Genomic DNA, 20,083 nt, shown 5'->3' with positions numbered 1-20,083 from the left:
CTCTCCACAGCAAGCATCTTGGAACTAAAGGTGCCAGAGGTTAGACCTTGCTTGTAGTCTCACTCCCCAACTAAGCTGCCTCTGCTCTGGTGGCTGCCTTTCTCCTTATGGATCTTGCCCTTCTCAACTGCCATATGAAGGGATAGAGTTGGTGGCTCAGACGCCAAGTGGACACTGGAAAATGGTATCACATGCTGTTCCTGATTCTTACACAAGGGTGCAGTATAAGCAACATATTGGAACACATTTGGTAACTTTGTTTCTGCTTATGTGATAGATACATAAAGAATATAGCTTTCTGGATTTCCTGACTTCTTCTGAAACTTCAGTTTATAAACTCAGGCTTCCTACTAGGATAGGGACACAAAGTCCCATCAAAGCGTACAGTGCTGGCTCACCTGTGAAATCTTGGATCTGTTGCTTTTAAATGATATGGATTATAAATATGGCTGGAGAGATGGCATGCAGTTGATAAACTGTCCGCTACTGATAAATGGATACCCAAAATGAGGGAAACTGAGGCAATCCGGCAGGTAGTGAGAAGGTCCTAAAAGTCCATTGCACCAGACATGTTGTTTAGGGGACCACTGGGGGCAAACTTATTATCTTGAACTCAAAATTCCTGATCTGCTTTATTGGCAGAAAAGCCAACTAAAGCATCAGGGGTCTATTGGAACATATATAGAAAAAGCCTCAAAAATGTAGATATCAGGTTCGTGATGATGCCTCTAATCCCAACACTCAGGAGGCAGAGGAGGTAGATCTCTGAGTTTGAGGCCAGCCTGGTCTTTATAGCAGTTATAGCTCAGCTTAGGGCTATATGGTAATGCTTTGTCTCAGGGGGAAAAAAAGCTATAGGCGTCACACATACTACCGCTGTCCCAGGCCCTGCTAGACATGAGAAAGGCAGATCGAGGCAAATGCTGAGGATGTGAAACTATCAAACTTGTGTGTGTGTTTGCTTGTTTTGAGACAGGGTCTTATGATTCTGTTTACATTGACCTGAACTTATGATCCCCCTGCCTCTGTCTCCCTAGTAGTTGGGATTACAGGTATGTGTCACTGCACCTGGATAAACATTTCTCTTCATTTTTTTGGGGAGGGGGTGTTAATCGTGTATGTATGAGTATGTGTGAGTGCGTGTGTGTGAGTGTATGTATGTCTGTGTGTTAGGGCTGTTATGATACATGTTGTTATGATGCATGTGCCAGATTAGCTGGTCTGAGAACTTCTGGGGATTTTCTACCTCTAATCTTACAGGAGTACTAGATTACAGATGCATTCCATCACATCTGGATTTCACATGGCCTCTGAGGAGGCAAAAGAATTGATATCCTCACTGGGCAGTGGTGGTGCATGCCTTTAATCCCAGCACTTGGGAGGCAGAGGCAGGAAGATTTCTGAGTTCGAGGCCAGCCTGGTCTACAGAGTGAATTCCAGGACAACCAGGGCTACATAGGGAAACCCTGTCTTGAAAAACCAAGGGGGAAAAAAAAAACAAAAATTAAATAATAAAATAGAAAAGGAATTGATATCCTCAAGCTTTGTTAGCAAATGGTTCACTTACTGAATCTCCCCGGCCTGTCTTTTCTTCTTTTTTTCTGTGCTATTGAGAAGGAAACTCAGGACCTTGTCTACGCTAAACAAGTCCCCTGTCACTGGGCTATATGCCTGAACCCAGACTTTCAGGATTAATGATCAGTACAGCCATTCTGGAGAACTGTCAGCATTTGTTTATTTAGCTTGTTTGTTTTACCCATCAGATTTCTTTGATGGTGGAGACTGAACCCAGGGCATTATGCATGCTAGGCAAGACATCTGTGCTCTGGGCTACCTCCTGAGCCCTTTGTTCAGAGTCTCACTTTGTAGCCCAGACCAGCCCGGAACTTACTGTGTGTCCCAAGCCGGCCTCAACTCATGGTGATTCCTGAGTGCTGGAATTGCACTTAAAAGCTTACAATGTGTGCACATAAACCAAGAGTTCCACTCCTAGATGCCTGGGAATACACAGCAGATATGTGCACACAAATTCCTCTAAGGACATGGTCCCAGAACATCAGCTCTCAGCCCCTCAAAGTGGGTTGGGAACTCCAAGCCCTTTGGGGGCTGGGTATCAGATGTTTGCATTATGATTCATAACAGTAGCAAAATTATATATGTGAAGTAGCAACAAAGTAATTTTTTGGTTAGGGATCACCACAACATGAGGAACATATAATAAAGCCTTAGGAAGGTTGAGAATCACTGTTCTAAAGAGTATAGCATACTTTTTTTTTTCCAGATAGGGTCTCACTATTTATTTTTGGCTAGCCTGGAACTTGCTATGTAGCCCAGGCTAGCCTTAAACTCAGCCCACCACCTCAGTCTCTTGTGCACTATGTGTTGTAATAGCAATAACTGAAGAATAGCTGTATGTTGTACCATTTGCCTATAGGCTGAGACTGGAGGATCTTTTGTTCAAGACCAACTTGGGTTGTATATCAAGACCCAGTTGTTTCCAAAATTAGCCCTGAAAACTGCCTCAAGACCCATCAACAGTATAATGGATAAGTTGGGGTTCACTCATACTGTGAGAATCTTACCGTGAGAATGGAATAATCAAAAGGAAGCGTTATAATAGAGTGAATCTCATAACTACAGTGTTCAATTAAAAATGCAAAGTGGCGCACACCTTTAATCCTAGCACTTGGGAGGCAGAGACAGGCAGATTTCTGAGTTCAAGGCCAGCCTGGTCTACAGAGTGAGTTCCAGGACAGCCAGAACTACACAGAGAAACCCTGTCTTGAAAAAACAAAACAAAAAAACAAAAAAGAAAAAAAAAAGAAAACTACAAAATAATTACATGATTAAGGACACACACACATATGCACGTGTGAGCGCATGGAAACACACACACACACACACACACACACACCAGGCGTGGTGGTACATGCCTTTAGACCCAGCACTTTAAACCAAACAGAAACAATCTCTGTGAGTTTGAGGCCAGCCAAGGCTCCATGACAAGGCCTTATCTCAAAAACAACAACAAATAAATAAATATACAAACACAAAAGACTGTCTGCCATTGAATTACATTTTATGTTCTGTTAAAATGCAAGCCTAAATCACCTGATTGAACTGATGGTTTTGGTTCCTCTCAGAAGGCCGGCAGGTTCTGAGAGGGAGAGTCAAGAGGTTTCTCAGAGGCAGAATGACATCTGGCTTCATCTGCTAGGTGCTTCCCGCACAGATGTGCTCACTTTATTAAAACCCACAGAACCAGGACTAGAGAGCCAATTCAGCATTAAGAACATTTTTTGGTTATCTAAATCTTAGGCTAGAGCAAAGAAGTAATTTCAGGCAGGAATCTAAATCTTAGGCTAGAGCAAAGAAGTAGGCTTCAGCCATGAACGTGACTTTGGGCTAGCACAGGGAAATAGGCTCAGTTATTTTGGTCATCCTGATAAGCCCTTAGAAATAGTGATCATGGGAGTGATCTCAGAACTTTGTTGTTGCCTTGCTTGTTCTTTGACTATTTGTGTTTACTGTCTTGCTTGTTCCTTGACTATTTGCACTTATTGTGTTGCTAGTTCCTCGACCTAGAACTGACCTTAATACGTGCACATAATTAAAATGTTATAAAAACCAAAAGGAGGAGGGGGAATGGGATGGGGGTTTCTTGGGAGGGGGGATGGGGAAAGGGGATGACATTTGAAATGTAAATAAATAAAATATCCAATAAAAAAATACTTCTTCTTTCAGAGGACCTAGCTTTGATCTTCAGCGCCCTCATGGCAGCTCACCATCTATAATTCCAGCTCCAGAGGACTTGATGCCCTCTTCTGGTCTCTGTGAACACCAGGCACAAAAGTGGTGTACAGACATGCATGCAAAACACCTATACACATAAAATAAGATCAACTCACAGAGGTAGATACAGGATGTATGGCCTTTCCTGGGATACTTGCCTGTAGTCCCTCCTACCTGGGAGTCAAAGGCAGAAGGGCTACTTTAGCCTAGCTGGAGATCAGCTTGGGTGACATGGAGCCCTTTCTAAACAGCAATGGCAGATCCACCAGAGTGCACCATCTCTGTGTGCCCTTCCTGTTACATCTGTCCTTCCATGGAGTGCACCTTGCCCCAGCTAGGCGCGTTACTCCCATAGTAAAGGCGTTATAATTGCATGATGTCTATAAGTACACCCTAAGAGGAAATGGTATTGTTTTGGGTGCTTGTACAGCTTATTTAAGTGGAATCAGACATTATACGCTCTTAGACTTTTTAATGTTACATTTATGAATCCACTGAGTTGCCACCTGCAGTTGCAGGCCATCCACCTCCCTGGCTCTTTGTCGTCCTACAATGACTGCCACATCCCGTCATTCACCTTTGATGCTCGTCCACTCTCCAATTTTTCTTTCGGTTACAGTGTTCCTCTCAAGATTTCCACATGCTTCCATGTGTGCATGAGCAAGAATTTCCCCGGGCACACACAGGTAGGACTACAACCAAGAGCTGTTGGGGTCCTGCATCACTGTTGGGGGTGAGCTTGAGCTTGTATGAAATGCTTAGGGTTATAAAGTGCTTTGGGTTACAAATCTTTTAGTTGGAATGTTCGCAGGCTGGGATGACAGCTCAGTTGTTAAGAGGACTTTCCTAAGGTGCATAAGGCTTTGATTCGATCACACCACATCCTCTAGGAGTGGTGGTACAAACCTGTAATTCCTGTATTCAAGAGGAGAAAGCAGGAAGAGTCAAAGTTCAAGGTCATATTTGGTTACACAGCAAGTTCAAGGGTGGCTTGAAATATTTGAGGCCTTGTCAAAAAAAAAAAAAGTTTAAAAGCCAAGCCACAGATGCACGTAACCCCAGTGCTGGGGGCTATAGCTAGGCAGATACCTGGGGTTTGCTGGCCAGTCAGTCTAAACAAAGTCCCAGATTCAGTGACGGACCTTGTCTTAAAAAAAATAAGATGAAGAAGGGGTCGGGAGAGATGACTCAGTGGTTAGAGCATGTACTGCTCTTTCAGAAGCCCTGGGCTTGATCCCAGAACCAATATGGAAAATCACAACTATCTGTAACTCCTGTTCCAGGGAATCCACTGCTTTTTTCTTGCCTTTTGAGCACCAGGCATGTTATACCCGTGAATACTACATACACACAGACACACAGACACACAGACACACAGACAGACCCACACCACACACGCACGTACCTGAGAGAAAGAGACCTTGAGGATGAAACTCAATTTTATTTTATTTTATTTTATTTTTTATTTTTTTATTTTTTTGGTTTTTCGAGACAGAGTTTCTCTGTGTAGCCCTGGCTGTCCTTGAACTCACTCTGTAGACCAGGCTGGCCTCGAACTCAGAAATCCGCCTGCCTCTGCCTCCCAAGTACTGTGATTAAAGGCGTGCGCCACCACCACCCGGCGAGACTCAATTTTGAACATAAAAGTTCACTTGTATTATAAATGTTACATATGTTTATAGCTTAATTGTACACTAGTAGGTAATTCTATACAAGATGTGCTCTGACTACAACCTGTTAAATGAGACTACATATGGAATTTTCTGCCTGTAGCATCAGTTAACACTTGATTTTGGAGCATTTCATATCTGTGGTCCAGCGTGTATTATGGAATTGCTCTTCAAATCCCCATTGCCATCTGTCCACTGAGAATCCCCATCACCAGTGGCGTTTGCCAGATTTTATGTGTGTATTTTACTTATTTATTCATTTATTTAACATTTTGAGACTGTTTCTCTGTGTATCCTTGGCTATCCTGGAACTTGCTCTGTAGCCCAGGCAGGCTTCGAACTCACAGAGATCTGTCTGCCTCTGCCTCTGCCTCCCCAGTGCTGTGATTAATGATGTGTGCCACCACTGCCTGGCTTCAGACTTTTGATTCTTGCTAGTCTTATTGGCTGTTCCACTGTGTGTTCCTACAGGGATTTTAATTTGCTCTTCAAGGTTTGTGAGTGAGTTTCCTTACACATTTGTTGCTAGTCAGTTTTTCTGCTCCATGGTTTACTTACTGTTCATCCGGCTGCCTGCTTTCCTACTCAGTTCCTTATGTTTATTTATGGATGATTTTATGGCTTCCCAAACACTGACTTTCATTGATTATCTGTTGCCAAAAAAAAATCTTCTCATCTGTGGCTGGTAGTTTTCCATTTTTAACGATATCACTTGTTTGTCAAAAGATTTTAAAAATGGATTTTTATTATTTTTTAGGGTTATTTTTTTTTTGGCTTTTTCGATAGGGTTATATTTTAAGGTATGTTTGTGTGGGGATAAGTACAGGTGTCCTAGGAGGCCAGAGATGTCAGATCCCCTAGACCTGGAGTCACCTGATGTAGGTACCCAGGTCTTCTGTAAGAACAGCAAGTGCTCTTAAACACTTAAACCATCTCTCCACCTTCTTAACAAAAGATTTTAGATTGAGTTTGTCTCTGTTTCTTGCATGGTCTGACTTATATAGGAACCCCTTAGGGACTGCAGTGGTACTTCAGGAGTAAAGGGCTTGCCTTGCAAGCATGAGGACTGGAGCCTGATCCCTCAGAAGCCATGGAAAAAAGCAGGGCATGGTGGCACTCTCGTATGGCAGCCCTGAGTGGGCAGGGACAAACAGAACCCTGGGCTCACTGGCCAACCAGTCTAGTCTACATGGCAAGCCCCAGGTGGGTATAAGGACCTAACCCAAGAAAGAAGGTAAACTGTAGCTGAGGACTGACAGCCAAAATGTCCTCCAGCCCCTGCCTGCCTATACAGACAGGTACAAGCTTACCCCCACACACATGTGCACCTGCACACACACACACACACACACACACACACACACACCGTCTTTAAAATTTCCAGGGATTTAAAAGTTCAATTTCTTTTTAAAATACTCAAAGTCTCTTAACTAGGAGCTCTTGTAAAATCAAAACAAGTTAAACACTTCATTATTACAAGAGGGAAAAACCAGGACATAGTTACAATCAGATCAAAGCAAACCCAAAATTCAACAGCTCAGTGTTCAACATCTGGGGCTCATTTGTTATCTTCTGGGCTCTGCAGTACCCACTGTTTGTCAGTAGGCTCAAGACTGCTCTACGACACACCTGCCACTGTTTGTGTTGGTCTTATCAAGTCCTGGACTTTCCAATGTCCTGGGGTCTCTACTCTGCCTGAGGTTGCACATTCACTGATGACTTCCTGGCTTTTCCGCAGGAGGGACTCTAACCCTGCCACATGGTACCAAGCCTCAGCATCTCTCCATGAAATCTTCAACCCTGAGGTCTCCACTACCACTGAAGCTGAACCTTCACTGATGGCCTTTCCTGGGCTATCACAATGCCAAGACTCAGATGCTTTCCGTGGCTTACCCCTTTAGGCTTTCAAAACCATTACCATGTGGGAGACTCTTACATATTATGAAGTTTGGTTATCAGCTTGACATGCAGCCTTGGCTATCCTGGACCACAGTTTCTATGTGCTGACCCTTAGGAAATATTCTCAAAACATGTCACCTCAATGATGGTGGGTTCTTAAACACAGCTGATTTCTCAGTTCCAACTAACCAGCTGTGTTCCCAGTGAAACAAAGGTTTCACTTCAGTGATGCTAGTTTCTTGTTAATCACAGCTAATTTTGCAGTCCTAGCTGAACGAAAACCACATGTCTTTATTTTAATAGATCATACAAAAACCCTAGCAGAATATTAGTTTCTGAAACTCTACAAGCCAGGTCTCCATTATCTTCAGTTCTTTCAAGTCTCAAGTCTTCCAAGCTCCCACAGAACAGCCCATTAAAGCTTCAAGCACTCAATGGATTTTCCAGACCAGGGTTCCAAACATGCCTTCAATCTTCCCAAAAACAATATGGTCAGGTCCATCACAGTGGTCCGTCCTCTGCTACTCCCCAGCACAGCATAATTCCAAAAGATGTATCCTATTAGAATAAGTAAACATGGGTCTTTGTATATATAACTGTATACCAATTATCCTACCTTATCCTGGATTTCCTGGGTGGATCGTGAATGTAACATTAAAAGTCCTCAGAAGAGACTGAAAAGAAGATGCATAGAGGTATGGATAAACCCATTTGAAGATAAGAAAACACTGGAGTAACGGAACCACAAGGTACACGTCCCTGCAGCCGCTACAAGCTGGGAGAGTAAAAGACGTTTGCTTCTGTCTCAAGGGAATGCAGCCCTAGTGATACCTTGATTTAGATCTGTCCTCCAAAATGAGAGACAGAAATGCTGTTGGTTAAAGTGGTGTACCCCTAGAACTCAAGGAACAGAGGCAGGAGGATCAGGAGTTCAAGGCTTACATGTCCCTGTCACATCAGGTCTTTGAGGGAAAGCAGAACAAGGACTTCAGCAGGAGGAAAGGCAGGAACAATGCATGCCATATTGTGAAGCCCTGTTAAAAGAGTAGAAAGGAGGAGACGATGGAAGAAAAGAAGGAAAGGAGAGAGAAAGGACAGGCAGAAAGACAGGAACCTGGATTTGAAAGCCAGTGTGTAGGGAGTCCAGGCTAGAGGGCTAGAGAAGACAAAGAGGACTGTGGGAAGAGGCATGTTCGAGCCCTCTGCAAGCATGGGACAGTCCTGCTGGTGAATATGGTATTACTCCAGATGTGAGGGTAAAGAGTTGTGTGAGGGCTGGAGAGATGGCTCAGCCGTTAAGAGCACTGAGTTCCAGAGGTCCTGAGTTCAATTCCTAGCAACCACATGGTGGCTCACAACCATCTGTAATGGGATCAGATGCCCTCTTCTGGTGTGGCTGAAGAGACTGACAGTGCACTCACACTAAAAAAATAATAATAGCCGGGCAGTGGTGGTGCATGCCTTTTAATTCCAGCACTTGGGAAGCAGAGGCAGGCAGATTTCTGAGTTTAAGGCCAGCCTGGTCTACAGAGTGAGTTCCAGGACAGCCAGTGCTACACAGAGAAACCCTGTCTCGAAAAACAACAACAACAACAACAACAACAACAACAATATCTAAAAAAAAAAAAAAAAAGAGTCCTGTGAGTGACAGGGCCAAGCTGAAGGCAGCATGGCTCTCAGGGTCCTCAAAGGAATGAATAGATCTATCTGAGGCACCTCCGGGTGTCGTATCCATGAGGAGGGAGGGAAGAGAGGGTCCAGGGAGGCCTGGGAACACAGGGCAGCCAAGAAGCAGAGGCATTAGGCTGGACTGAGGCACTTCCTTGGAAGTGCAGTGTTCTCTTGGAAGAAAGAATGAGGGACTGGTGGAGGAAAAGGGTCTGGGGATCTGGAGAGTACATGGTTTCCTGGTGGCCCCAAGGAAAGTCAACTGATCTCAAAGAGAAGGACTAACCACAGCATGGCTACATGCAAGGTCAAGGGGCAGCAGGGCAACTGTAGGTGCCAGCAGGCTAAAGGACAATTCCAGGAGAGGGCAGTGGGAGGGCTCCTGTGTCTTTGGGTGTCTTTGATCTCTGAGCCACTTTGGCCAGGGGCAGAGCCTTGGGTACCAATGGGGTCGTGTCTGTTTAAACACTAGTGGTAAATCATTAACTCGAGGAAGAAACAAACAGGGGTATAAACCACATCTCCCACTCCAAGGGTTTACAGCTGGGAAGAAGTGCTTACCCTGAGCCAAAGCAAGTGTCTGCAGAGCATCTTCTACTCCCAGGTCTCAGGGCCAGGTGCCTTAGGAACAGAACATACAACCAGTTAGAGTCTACCCTAAACCTGGAGCTCTCTCATCATGAATACCCAGCTGCCAGTTCATGTAATCGTCATGCTGACCCTCTGAAGTAGGGCAAGGGTCACGGATGCATTTCCAGGCAAGAACACCCAAGCTCAGAGAGGGAGAGCAATTTGCCTTGATCACACAGCTTGTCAGTCATGTAGGGGAACCAGAGCAGGAGTTTCTTTGATTTCTGATGCACTTTAGCCTGAGACAGGATCAGCAAAGCTCTGGAAGGCAAGGTAGTAACTGTCTTTCTTTGTTTATTTTTTTTTTTTTTTTTTTTTTTTGGTTTTTCGAGACAGGGTTTCTCTGTATAGTCCTGGCTGTCCTGGAACTCACTCTGTAGACCAGGCTGGCCTCGAACTCAGAAATCCGCCTGCCTCTGCCTCCCAAGTGCTGGGATTAAAGGCGTGCGCCACCACTGCCCGGCTTCTTTGTTTATTTTTATTTTAAATTTTATGTATACATACACGAGCCTGTGTGCACAGTATTGTGGAGGCCAGAAGAGGGCACCAGATCCTCTAGAATTACAGGTGGTAGTAAGCTGCTTGACATGATGCTGGGAACAGAACTCAGGTCCTCTGGAGGAGCAGTAAGTGTTCTTAACCACTGAGCCATGTCTCTGGCTCTCAGCTCACTGTCTTTTCTGGAACCCCCACAGCCAACCAACTCTACTTCTCATTGAGCATTGTAATATTTTTCCTTCTTGGGCCTTAAGAGCAAGGGTCCTGGCATCAGATCCAGGTGCAGTCTTAGCTTCACCTCTATGTAGCTCTATAACTTCAACGGAGCCCACTTCCCCTTCAAATGGGAATACTGCATGCCTCGGGTAGAGATCAAAGGAGGAAGCCCGTGCCAAGTGCTTGGCCTAGTGCCTGGCACACAATAAATACTCAATAAACACAAACTGTTATCATCTCACATGGAGGAAACCGCTTCCTTGGCCTTCCTGGCCCCCACAGCAATTTCCATGCATCCCTGTTTTGATTTCTTCAGATGGAGAACCAACTCCAGCAAAGGAGAGAGGTCCGGTCATTTCATGTAAAAGGTGTCAGGTAAGTGGAAAGCAGAGCGAAGACGCTGAGCAAAGTAGCCAGTGGTTTCTGTTGCAGAAATTTCAACAGCAGGGCCTTATGATCAGAAAACTGGTTTGCCAACCTTTCCAGATCTTTCTATCGTAAGTCTTTGGGGCATGCCAGAAGGGCAGACTGCAGAGGAAATGGAATGAAGACGTGGGAAAGTGCCTGCTGCATTTGTGGGCACTGCTGTGTGTTTGGGAGGGGTGCAGGGCGTACAAAAGAGGCCGGAAGGATGGTTTGGGGGTCCAATCAAGAAAAACGACTCTTAAGGCTTTTATTTTGTCACGGTCAAGAGTCAGTCATTCATTTAGCAAATATTTATTGTGTGCCAACTGTATGTGAGGCATTTTGCCAGGGATTAGCTACAGAAGCAAAAGGCACAGTACTTGTTCTCAGGAAAAGTGGTCTAGGAGGAGGAACCTCAAACAATTTGTGCTGCACAGCAGGTCGAAAGTGGGCTCAAGGGGCAGGAATCCTGGCTCAGGCACCTGTTCACCCTGGGGTGGGGAGCCAAGGGCTGTCAAAGGAGCCGAATCCCAGATCTGTTGTTGCCTTTGTGGGTATCCTGTGCTTAACATCCTAGTTCAGTGTTTCTTAAGCAAGAACAATCTGCCAGAATTAGTCTCCAAGTACCAGAGAAACGGGTGTTAAATCTAATCTAGTCAATCAGCATATGCCTTCCCTCGGGCCATGGTGATTGGTTTACTAGGGTATATGTCAATCAAGTCTGCTCAGTGACAGTCAACCAATGCCTTGGGCAGGCAATAAGAGGAAAGTAGCACTTTTTCTGAGCACTGTGGGCAACTTGAGCAACTTGCTCCTGAAGAGAGGCTACTCCTATAGACAAATAGCTTCACAGAGGAAAGCACTGTGAGCTTGAGAGAAGTGGAACCTAACAGCATCCTGTGAGCTTTCAAGAACCGCTATTTCTACAACCCAAATTACCTCAGCACGGTGCACTCTTTTGTTTTTGTTTTTGAGACAGGGTTTCTCTGTGTAGCCCTTGCTGTCCTACAACTCACTCTGTAGACCAGGTTATCCTCAAATTCACAGAGATCTGCCGGCCTCTGCCTCCCTAGTGCTGGGATTAAAGGCGTGCGGCACTGCTGCTCACCTGGACCTTGCACTTTTATACCAATCATTAACACACACACACACACACACACACACACACACACATCCCCGTTGAGGGTGAAGGCAATCTAAGTTGAGTTTCTGTCACCATAAGTGAACAGCTTTCAATATGTTCTGCCTTTTTCTTAGACTTCAGTTCTCATACTTCAATTTTGATATACTTATATATGTATATCCACATACATTAAAATACTTATACATGAAATTATTTTCTTTGCACAAAAAACTAATTGCCTTGCATATGTGTGTGTGTGTATGTGTTCCTCATGTAGGAGCCTTGAGGTGGTCAGAAGATGAATTGGATCTCTTAAAACTGGAGTTAAAGATTGTTGTGAGGTAGCATGTGGGTGCTAGGAGCTGAAGCTGGGGCTGACAGTGAACTTCTGATCTCCTGCCTCTACCTCCCGAGTGCTGGGATTACAGGCGTGCCCCACCATGCCTGGGATATGAGGTGCCAGGCAAGTGCTCTACCAACAGAGTGACATCCCCAACCTCTAAAAGTTTGCCACATTTTCTTACTTATTTTGCCTTTTTTGAGACAGGGCCTCACTATGTTACCTTGGCTGTTCTGGAGCTGTGTAGTTCAGGCTGGCCTCAAACACAGAGATCTGCCTGCTTCTGTGTCCCAAGTGCTGGAATTAAAGGTGTGCAGGTAACCACACCAGGCTCATTTTAAAGTTTCTTGTGGAGGATCAGCGGTTAAGAGCACTGACTGCTCTTCTAGAGGTCTTGAGTTCAATTCCCAGCTGGTGGCTCACAGCCATCTGTAATGGGATCTGATGCCTTTTTCTGGTGTATCTGAAGACAGCAAAAGTGTCCTCATACACGTGAGATAAATAAATAAAATCTTTTTAAAAATTCTAATTGCTTTGTTAAATTTATAAAAAGTATTATAATGAATACAACTGGGGGCTTATATTCTCCTTTCAGTAGAATATTGCAAATAGTTGTCCATAGTTTCTTTGTGGTTGAGGGAAATAGCCACACTATTATGTTATGCAGTCTTTAAATTTGACATTGCAGAGCAGAAAGCAACTTTATTGACCAGGTTGTTGTTGAGCCAATTTTAGAGAAGGCCTTGATTTGTCCTACTTTGGTCAAATGGTCACTGTTGAGCCACCCAGTGTGGTTAAGAGACTGAAGTGCGCCGGGCGGTGGTGGCGCACGCCTTTAATCCCAGCACTTAGGAGGCAGAGGCAGGCGGATTTCTGAGTTCGAGGCCAGCCTGGTCTACAGAGTGAGTTCCAGGACAGCCAAGTCTACACAGAGAAACCCTGTCTTGGAGAGAGAGAGAGAGAGAGAGAGAGAGAGACTGTCTGAGTGGCCATTCCAAGTCACATGCTTGACTATCTTTTAGTAGTTGTTTTGTCTTGTTTTTTTCTGTGTGTTCTCTGTCTTGGAACTCACTTTGTAGACCAGGCTGGCCTCCAACTCACAGAGATCCACCTGCATCTGCCTCGTAAGTGCTTGGATTAAAGGTGAGAGCTGTCACTGAAGTCAACCTATGAGCTTTCTTTTTTTCGTTTTTTGTTTTGTTTTGTTTGAGGCAGGGTTTCTCTGTGTAGCCTTGGCTGTTCTGGAACTCATTCTGTAGACCAGGCTGGCCTTGAACTCAGAAATCTGCCTGCCTCTGCCTCCCAAGTGCTGGGATTAAAGGCGTGCGCCACCACTGCCTGACAGTCTATGAGCTTTCTAAGCCTTGTATTTGACTGCTTCGTACAGATAGCTTAGGCACAGTATGGAGCACAAACCTACACACTGCCATCTGTAGGCTCCTCTCTCCCGTTAAATCACTTCTGTTAAGCCATTCCATTTGATATAGTTGGGGAAAACTAAGTAGACAGACTTTATTTCCTCTGGTTCCTCTCACCTTTTTCTCCTAAAAGAGGTTAACTCACATTCAAGCAGCCTGGCTTGTCTCCCTTCAAAGGTCTAATGACCTCTCATCTACTACCAGCCTTACTTGGCCAAGTGGGCATGTGATTAGGCTTCCAGTACAGTTAGCTGTGCCTCCTGGATGAGCACTGCTACCCATGGACACTCTGTCTCTCCCACACAGTGCACTGTGCTGCTTCTCAGCTCCTGGAATTGCTTCTTCTTCTATCAGCACAGCCTAGTTGGTTCTGGATGGTTTTTCTTCCTCCTTGGTACTCCATATTTCTGTGTCTTTTGAGCCACAACTGGCTTGCAAAAGCTCCAAAACCAATTGCAAATACTTTATTTTTTTCTTTTTTTCTCCTCCTCTTCTTCTCCTTCTCCTTCTCCATCTTCTTCCGCCTCTTCCTCTTCTTTTGTCCTCCCTCCCTCCCTTGCTCCTTCCTTCCTTTCCTTTTCCTCTCCTCCTCCTTCCTTTTTTTTTTTTTTTTTGAAAAAAAAATCAGAAGAGCTAAGTGTCCTGGGCCTACATTTCCCATAGCATCTAGGTGCTGGAGTAACCTTTAAATGGTCAGGCATTTCCCACTACCAAGGGAGTTTTTGTTTGAAGCCCCACAGCCCTTTACTGTGGCACTTGCAGAGTATTTTTGCTTACACCTGGCCAACTTCACACTCAATCACATTCCCTGCCTGGCCCCTGGAGGATTGTTTGAGTTTTGTGACTCCCTGATGGGTGGCCATTGCAAATCAAGGGCAGGTTGAAGCAGGGTTTAAACCACTGATGAGTCTGGGCCTAGATTGGCCTTCTGCCTCAAGGCTCAGAGGAGACAGAGATTGATGGTATACATCAAAGGCGGAAGAGACACTTCTAAGGGGTTTGAAAGAACTGCCGCTACTTGTCTGTATAACTACTATTGTACCTTTCAAGAGAATTATATGATGTTTAAATACAATAAATGAAGTTTCCAGAAATAGATATAAATGCTGTGGAAGAATGCTAGCATAGCTTAAATTTGAATTGCCTAAAAGAAGTAGGATAAGATGCAAAGTCTTAAAACCATTTTGTAAAATAGTTAATGTGTACTTACATTTTATGGAAATCTTTTACTGACTTCTTTGTCTGTCTCATATAGTAATAAATGTTTGCAGAAGTAAGGAAAGCAAAAGAAAAAAGACGGCAGGAAGGTAATTGGATCCAGGGGCTGGCTAATATAACTATAAATTTAATCTTTATTTTTAAACTATTGAAAAAATAATAATCCAGGCAGACCTGTGTACCTGGCTTCTCCCAATAGCTATAGGCCAATCCCACTTGTCTTCTGGTGCCATGGCTTCATGCACACACCTTATTGCTATTCAATAAAGTTTATTGAGTGGATCTGTTTGAATATAGACGAGGAATGCTATCATTTGTTGATTTAGTAGATTCTCCACTTATTTTTATCCTCTTGGGAAGGCAATAAATATATGCACAGCGAACAAAATTCAAACAGGTCTTAGTTAGAGAAAACCAGTTTTTATTTATTATTAAAGATTTACTGGGTCTGGAAAGATGGCTTAGTGGCTAAAAAAAATATACTACACTTGCAGAGGACCAGTTCTGTTCCCAGTACCCATATCTGGTGACTTACAACTGCCTGTACATTTAGCTCCAGGGAATCCAAGTCCTCCTGCCTCCAAGGGCATGTGGCATTCAGACACAGACACACAGGTGTACACTTAATTAAAAATAATACATCTTTTAAAAAGATTTATTACCTTATGTGTATAAGATTTTGCCTACAAGTATGTATGATGCCCAAGGTAAGAAGGTGTTGGATCCCTGGGAGATGGAGTTAGGGATGGTTATGAGCCATCATATGGGCACTGGGAACTGTACCTGGGTTCTCTGCAAGAGCAACAACTGCTCTTAACTGGTGAGCTAACTTTTTTTTTCTTTTTTCTTTTTTTCTTATTTTTGGTTTTTCGAGACAGGGTTTCTCTGTATATCCTTGGCTGTCCTGGAACTCACTCTGTAGACCAAGCTGGCCTCGAACTCAGAAATCCACCTGCCTCTGCCTCCCAAGTGCTGGGATTAAAGGCGCGCGCCACCACTGCCCAGCGAGCCAGCTCTTTAATCTCCATTTATGTCTCATACTGCCTTCCTTGCAACCTTCCATGTATCTGTTTTCTCTCATCCAAGCCCTGTTGTTACAGCATCTTTTATTTTCACTCAGCAGTATATATTGCAGTAAAATCATATTCTATACATATGTTTATTGCGCACACAAGGATGTGTACATGTGCTTACTTTTTCTCACTTATCAGTGTATGTTTGAACTCCTTCTATACAAGTTCATAGAATTTCTTTAACATTTTGAGTTAGGGCACGGAGTCATGAGTTTTGTGGTGTAATTTCATACTTGTGTGCCATTGTCCCCTGTGTTTCCTTCTCACCCTCTGCCCTGTCCCAAATGTCTCCTTTTAAATAGTTCAACATGTGTCCCGTTAGAGTGAGTAGATGCACTGTCTGTGATGGATGGACGTGTAAAATGTTTCCAACAGCTCAATAACAGTTCACACCCAGGATGGTTTACAGGATACACTGTGTATGATGACCACGGGTCATGCTTGTTCATGCTTATCATTTGATCCAGCTTGTATACTCCATCTGTATAGTTCACAAGACTTTCCCTTTTTCTTTTTAAAAGATTTATTCTTTTTGTGTGTATATGTGTGTATGTGGGTATGTTTATGCACACATGTGCATATACCTATGGAGACCAGAAGAGGTCATTAGATTCCCTGGAACTAGAGTTGTAGGTGCTTGTGCACCACCCAATATGGGTTCTGAGACTGAATTCTTATCCTCTGCAAGGGCAGCAAGTGGTCTTAACCATTGAGCCAACGACTACAGGATTCTCCCCTAGTTCTGGAGATAAAACATAAGGTCTCATGCGTGTTCATCAAGCACCCTGTCACTAAGTTCCATCCCTCAGTGGCTGACGTTACTTTCTATCTCCCTTTTCTGTCTGCCAGATTTTGGTGGCAACTTGGTAAATACCTCAGTTTCTAAGTAATGTTGTCTCTTTGAGGAGCAGATCATGCTGTTTCTATGTTACTAGCCTGTGTCTTATTGATCCTATCCTGAGGCAGGGTTTAAACAATTCAATTCAGTCTGGTGTGGTAGCACACACCTGCAATCCCAGTACTTGGGAGGCTGGTGGGGCAGGAAGATTGCTGAGAGATAAGAGACCAGCTTGGGTTACACAAAGACCCTATTTGAGAAAACCAAATAGAAATAAAAACTATCTGTCTGTCTGTCTGTCTGTTTATTTACTTGTGTGAAAGTCAAAAGATAACTTGTGGGAGTTGGTTCTTTTTCTCCAGCATGTGGGTTCTAGGGAATAAACTCAGGTCATCTGACTTGGCAGCACACACCTCTACCCTCTAGCACCATCTTACTGGCCCCAGACTAGGTTATTTTCTGACCCTTGTCTGTATTGCCCTTGCCACTGAAGTTCTTAAGACAAATATTGTTGTTGTTCTTCATTCTCAGAATTTATTTTGGTCCCATGAAGCCCAGTGCTCCGAGGCAGCTGTTGACAAGCTATCTTAAATGTCTGAAGAATGGGAGGGGTATGTGTTGACGAGCCTATCACTCTGTCATTTACTCATTCATGTAACAAATATTTATTGGGTGCCTATTCTGGACCAGGCAGCTTCAACCTAGGTAAACCAAGGTCTTTGCCATTATAGCAAAGTATGGAGAATGAGGAGATCACTGAGAGCTGAACTTTTAAAAAAGATGTATTTTAATGTGTTTAAATGAGTGTTTTGCCTGCATGTACGTCTGTGCAACACATGAGTGCAGTGTCCTTAGAACAAGAAGAGAACATTGGATTTCCCTACAGAGGGTTATGAGTTATTATGTAGGTTCTGGGAACCAAACTTGGGTCCTCTGCAAGAGCAACAAGTGCTCTTAACCACTAAGCCTTTTGAAAATTCTGTCTCTCTGTCTCTTTCTCTCTGTGTGTATGTGTGTGTGGAAATGTATGCCATATGTGTACAGAAGAGAGGGTCAGAGCCCATGAAGCTGGAGTTACAGACGATTGTGAGCTGGGTGCTGGGGACTGAGCTTAGATCCTCTCTTGCCCCAAGGTTTCATTTTTGAGAAAAGGTCTCACTATGTAACCCTGCCTGGCCTGAAACACCTACATAGATAAGGCTGGTCTTGAACTCATAGGTCCACCTGCCTTGCCCTGCCCAGTGCTAGGATTAAAGGAGAGCTCCACTACATGAAGTGTGCAAAGGCTTAAATTTTTAACAGCTGTATTGAGATGTAATCTATATATTATAAAATCCATCCTTAGAAAATGTACAATTTGGTGGAGGATTTCAGGTATTTACAAAGAATATAATCTTCACTATCTAATTACAGAATGTTTTCATTACCCTTAAGAGAAATCCATTAGTAGTCACACTACCCAGTCCTCTTTCCAGCTCAGCATCTGGCAATCACTAACCTTTCCATCTTTCTATATTCTTGGCATTTCATACAAATGAAAACGCTATATGCTTCACTTAGTACATTTTTGTCTCATTCATTCAATATTCAGTATTTTATTTGCCTTTAATTTTGTTATTTAAAATGCAATTGAAGATTGAAACTTTACTATGTTAAAAATGCGATTTCATTGTATGGCTAGACCATATTTGCATATTCATTCATCAATTGATGGTGATCTCATACTTCTAAGGATTATAACGCTATGCATGGGCTGTAATAATTGCTCTCCCCTTAAAGACTGGGCTGTACCTTAGTGGGTGAAGTCACAATCCTCGGAACTGACAGTACTCCCATCAGTGCTCCCAAACAGTAAGCACTGATTAAGCTTGGCTTGGGGAAACTAATGACTCTTTAGCTTTGTCAGTTACCCTCTGTGCCAAAGCTTTGGGTGGTCCAAATACAGTAACACAGTTCTGTGAATTTCTTTTCAAATGTATTTTCTATTCAACACGTTGGCAAAACATTCCTTTTCAGTTTAAACTGTAGCCTCGATGAGTTGATTACTCAAGGAAACTCTCAATGACTTTTCTTTTTGTCTTAATATTTTGGGTGTGGTAGCAAGTAGAAGCAGATCACCCTAACCAAATATTTGCAAATATTTAAACAAAGTCATTCAGGTCAGGAAGGGAAGACGACTGAGGAAGCAGAAATTGAATGTGGCTTTTAAAGGAGTGTTGTGACTCTCATAGATTTGCTGAGGAAGGAAAAAGTCTGTTTCAAAAAGGGGAAGGGAATCAAAAGTTTATCTTCTGGGTGACTGCGAATGTCTGGGTTCGGAGCACGTGTCTTTGGTATGTTTGGCAGCCAGTAGTCCGTGCATTAAGCGTGTTGACGCTACCGCTCTTCTGCACGTGGTGAGACATTTCAGAACTTCTATTGAAGGGAATGTTAGAGATTGTCTCCAGGGCTGCAAAAAGATGAACTCTATTAGAATTTAGATAACTTCTGAAAGGTCTTCGTCACTTGTCCTCACTCCTTTAGTTGAGGGTAACTGTCTATGTGACACCCACGTAAGAACTGGACGTGTCCCGGCGGGTTGCAAACCGCCCGGGCCTTTTGCGTTCCACGGAGGTGGTGGGGCGCGAGCACCGGGTGCAGGTGGCCAGCAGTGCCAGAGCTGCGGATGAAGCATCCTTGCACGGAAGAACAAGGCCTTTGACGCCCCAGTGGCTCTAACTCCTGCAGCAAAGCAGGGTGCGCCGAGCGGCCGAATCACCCAGGAACAGGTTGTGGAACTTACTGGGCCAGTACTCCAGCAACTGCTAGAAGAAATGTCCGCCGCGGAGGGCGGAGCACAGACGAAGGGCGTGGCTAAGAGGAAGGGGCGTGGCCGAAAAAGACGACCTGGGCGGAGCAAGGGTGGAGGGCGTGGCTAAGACTGTGTCAGGGCGGGACTCAGTCGATTGGGCGGGGCGGGCGAGGCCTCGGGGCCCCGCCTCTCGCCGCAGGCGCGCCCGCCCCGCCTACCCGCTCTCCTCAGAGGTGGCCGCGGCGGAGCGCGGGGAGGGAGGGGAGAGCGGGTCACGACGCTGCGGGGGCGGGGATAACCCCTCACGTGGAGCAGATGAAAGGGCCGCGGCGCGACGGCCGGGGGAGCGGAGCAGAGCCTGCGACCCACAAAGCCGCCGCCGCCGCGATGGTGCTGTGAGGCGACCGCCCGCGCTCGGTCCTCCGCCGGCCCGCGACTATGCCCGGCCGCGCCCGCCCTCCGCGCCCTCCCGCCGCAGGACCATGAGGCCACGCTCGGGCGGGC

The sequence above is a fragment of the Grammomys surdaster genome, unplaced genomic scaffold, assembly GCF_004785775.1.
Source record: "Grammomys surdaster isolate TR1022 unplaced genomic scaffold, NIH_TR_1.0 126187, whole genome shotgun sequence".
Classification (NCBI taxonomy): domain Eukaryota; kingdom Metazoa; phylum Chordata; class Mammalia; order Rodentia; family Muridae; genus Grammomys; species Grammomys surdaster.
The sequence above is the reverse complement of the archived record's forward strand: the minus strand, read 5'-3'. Positions refer to the sequence as shown.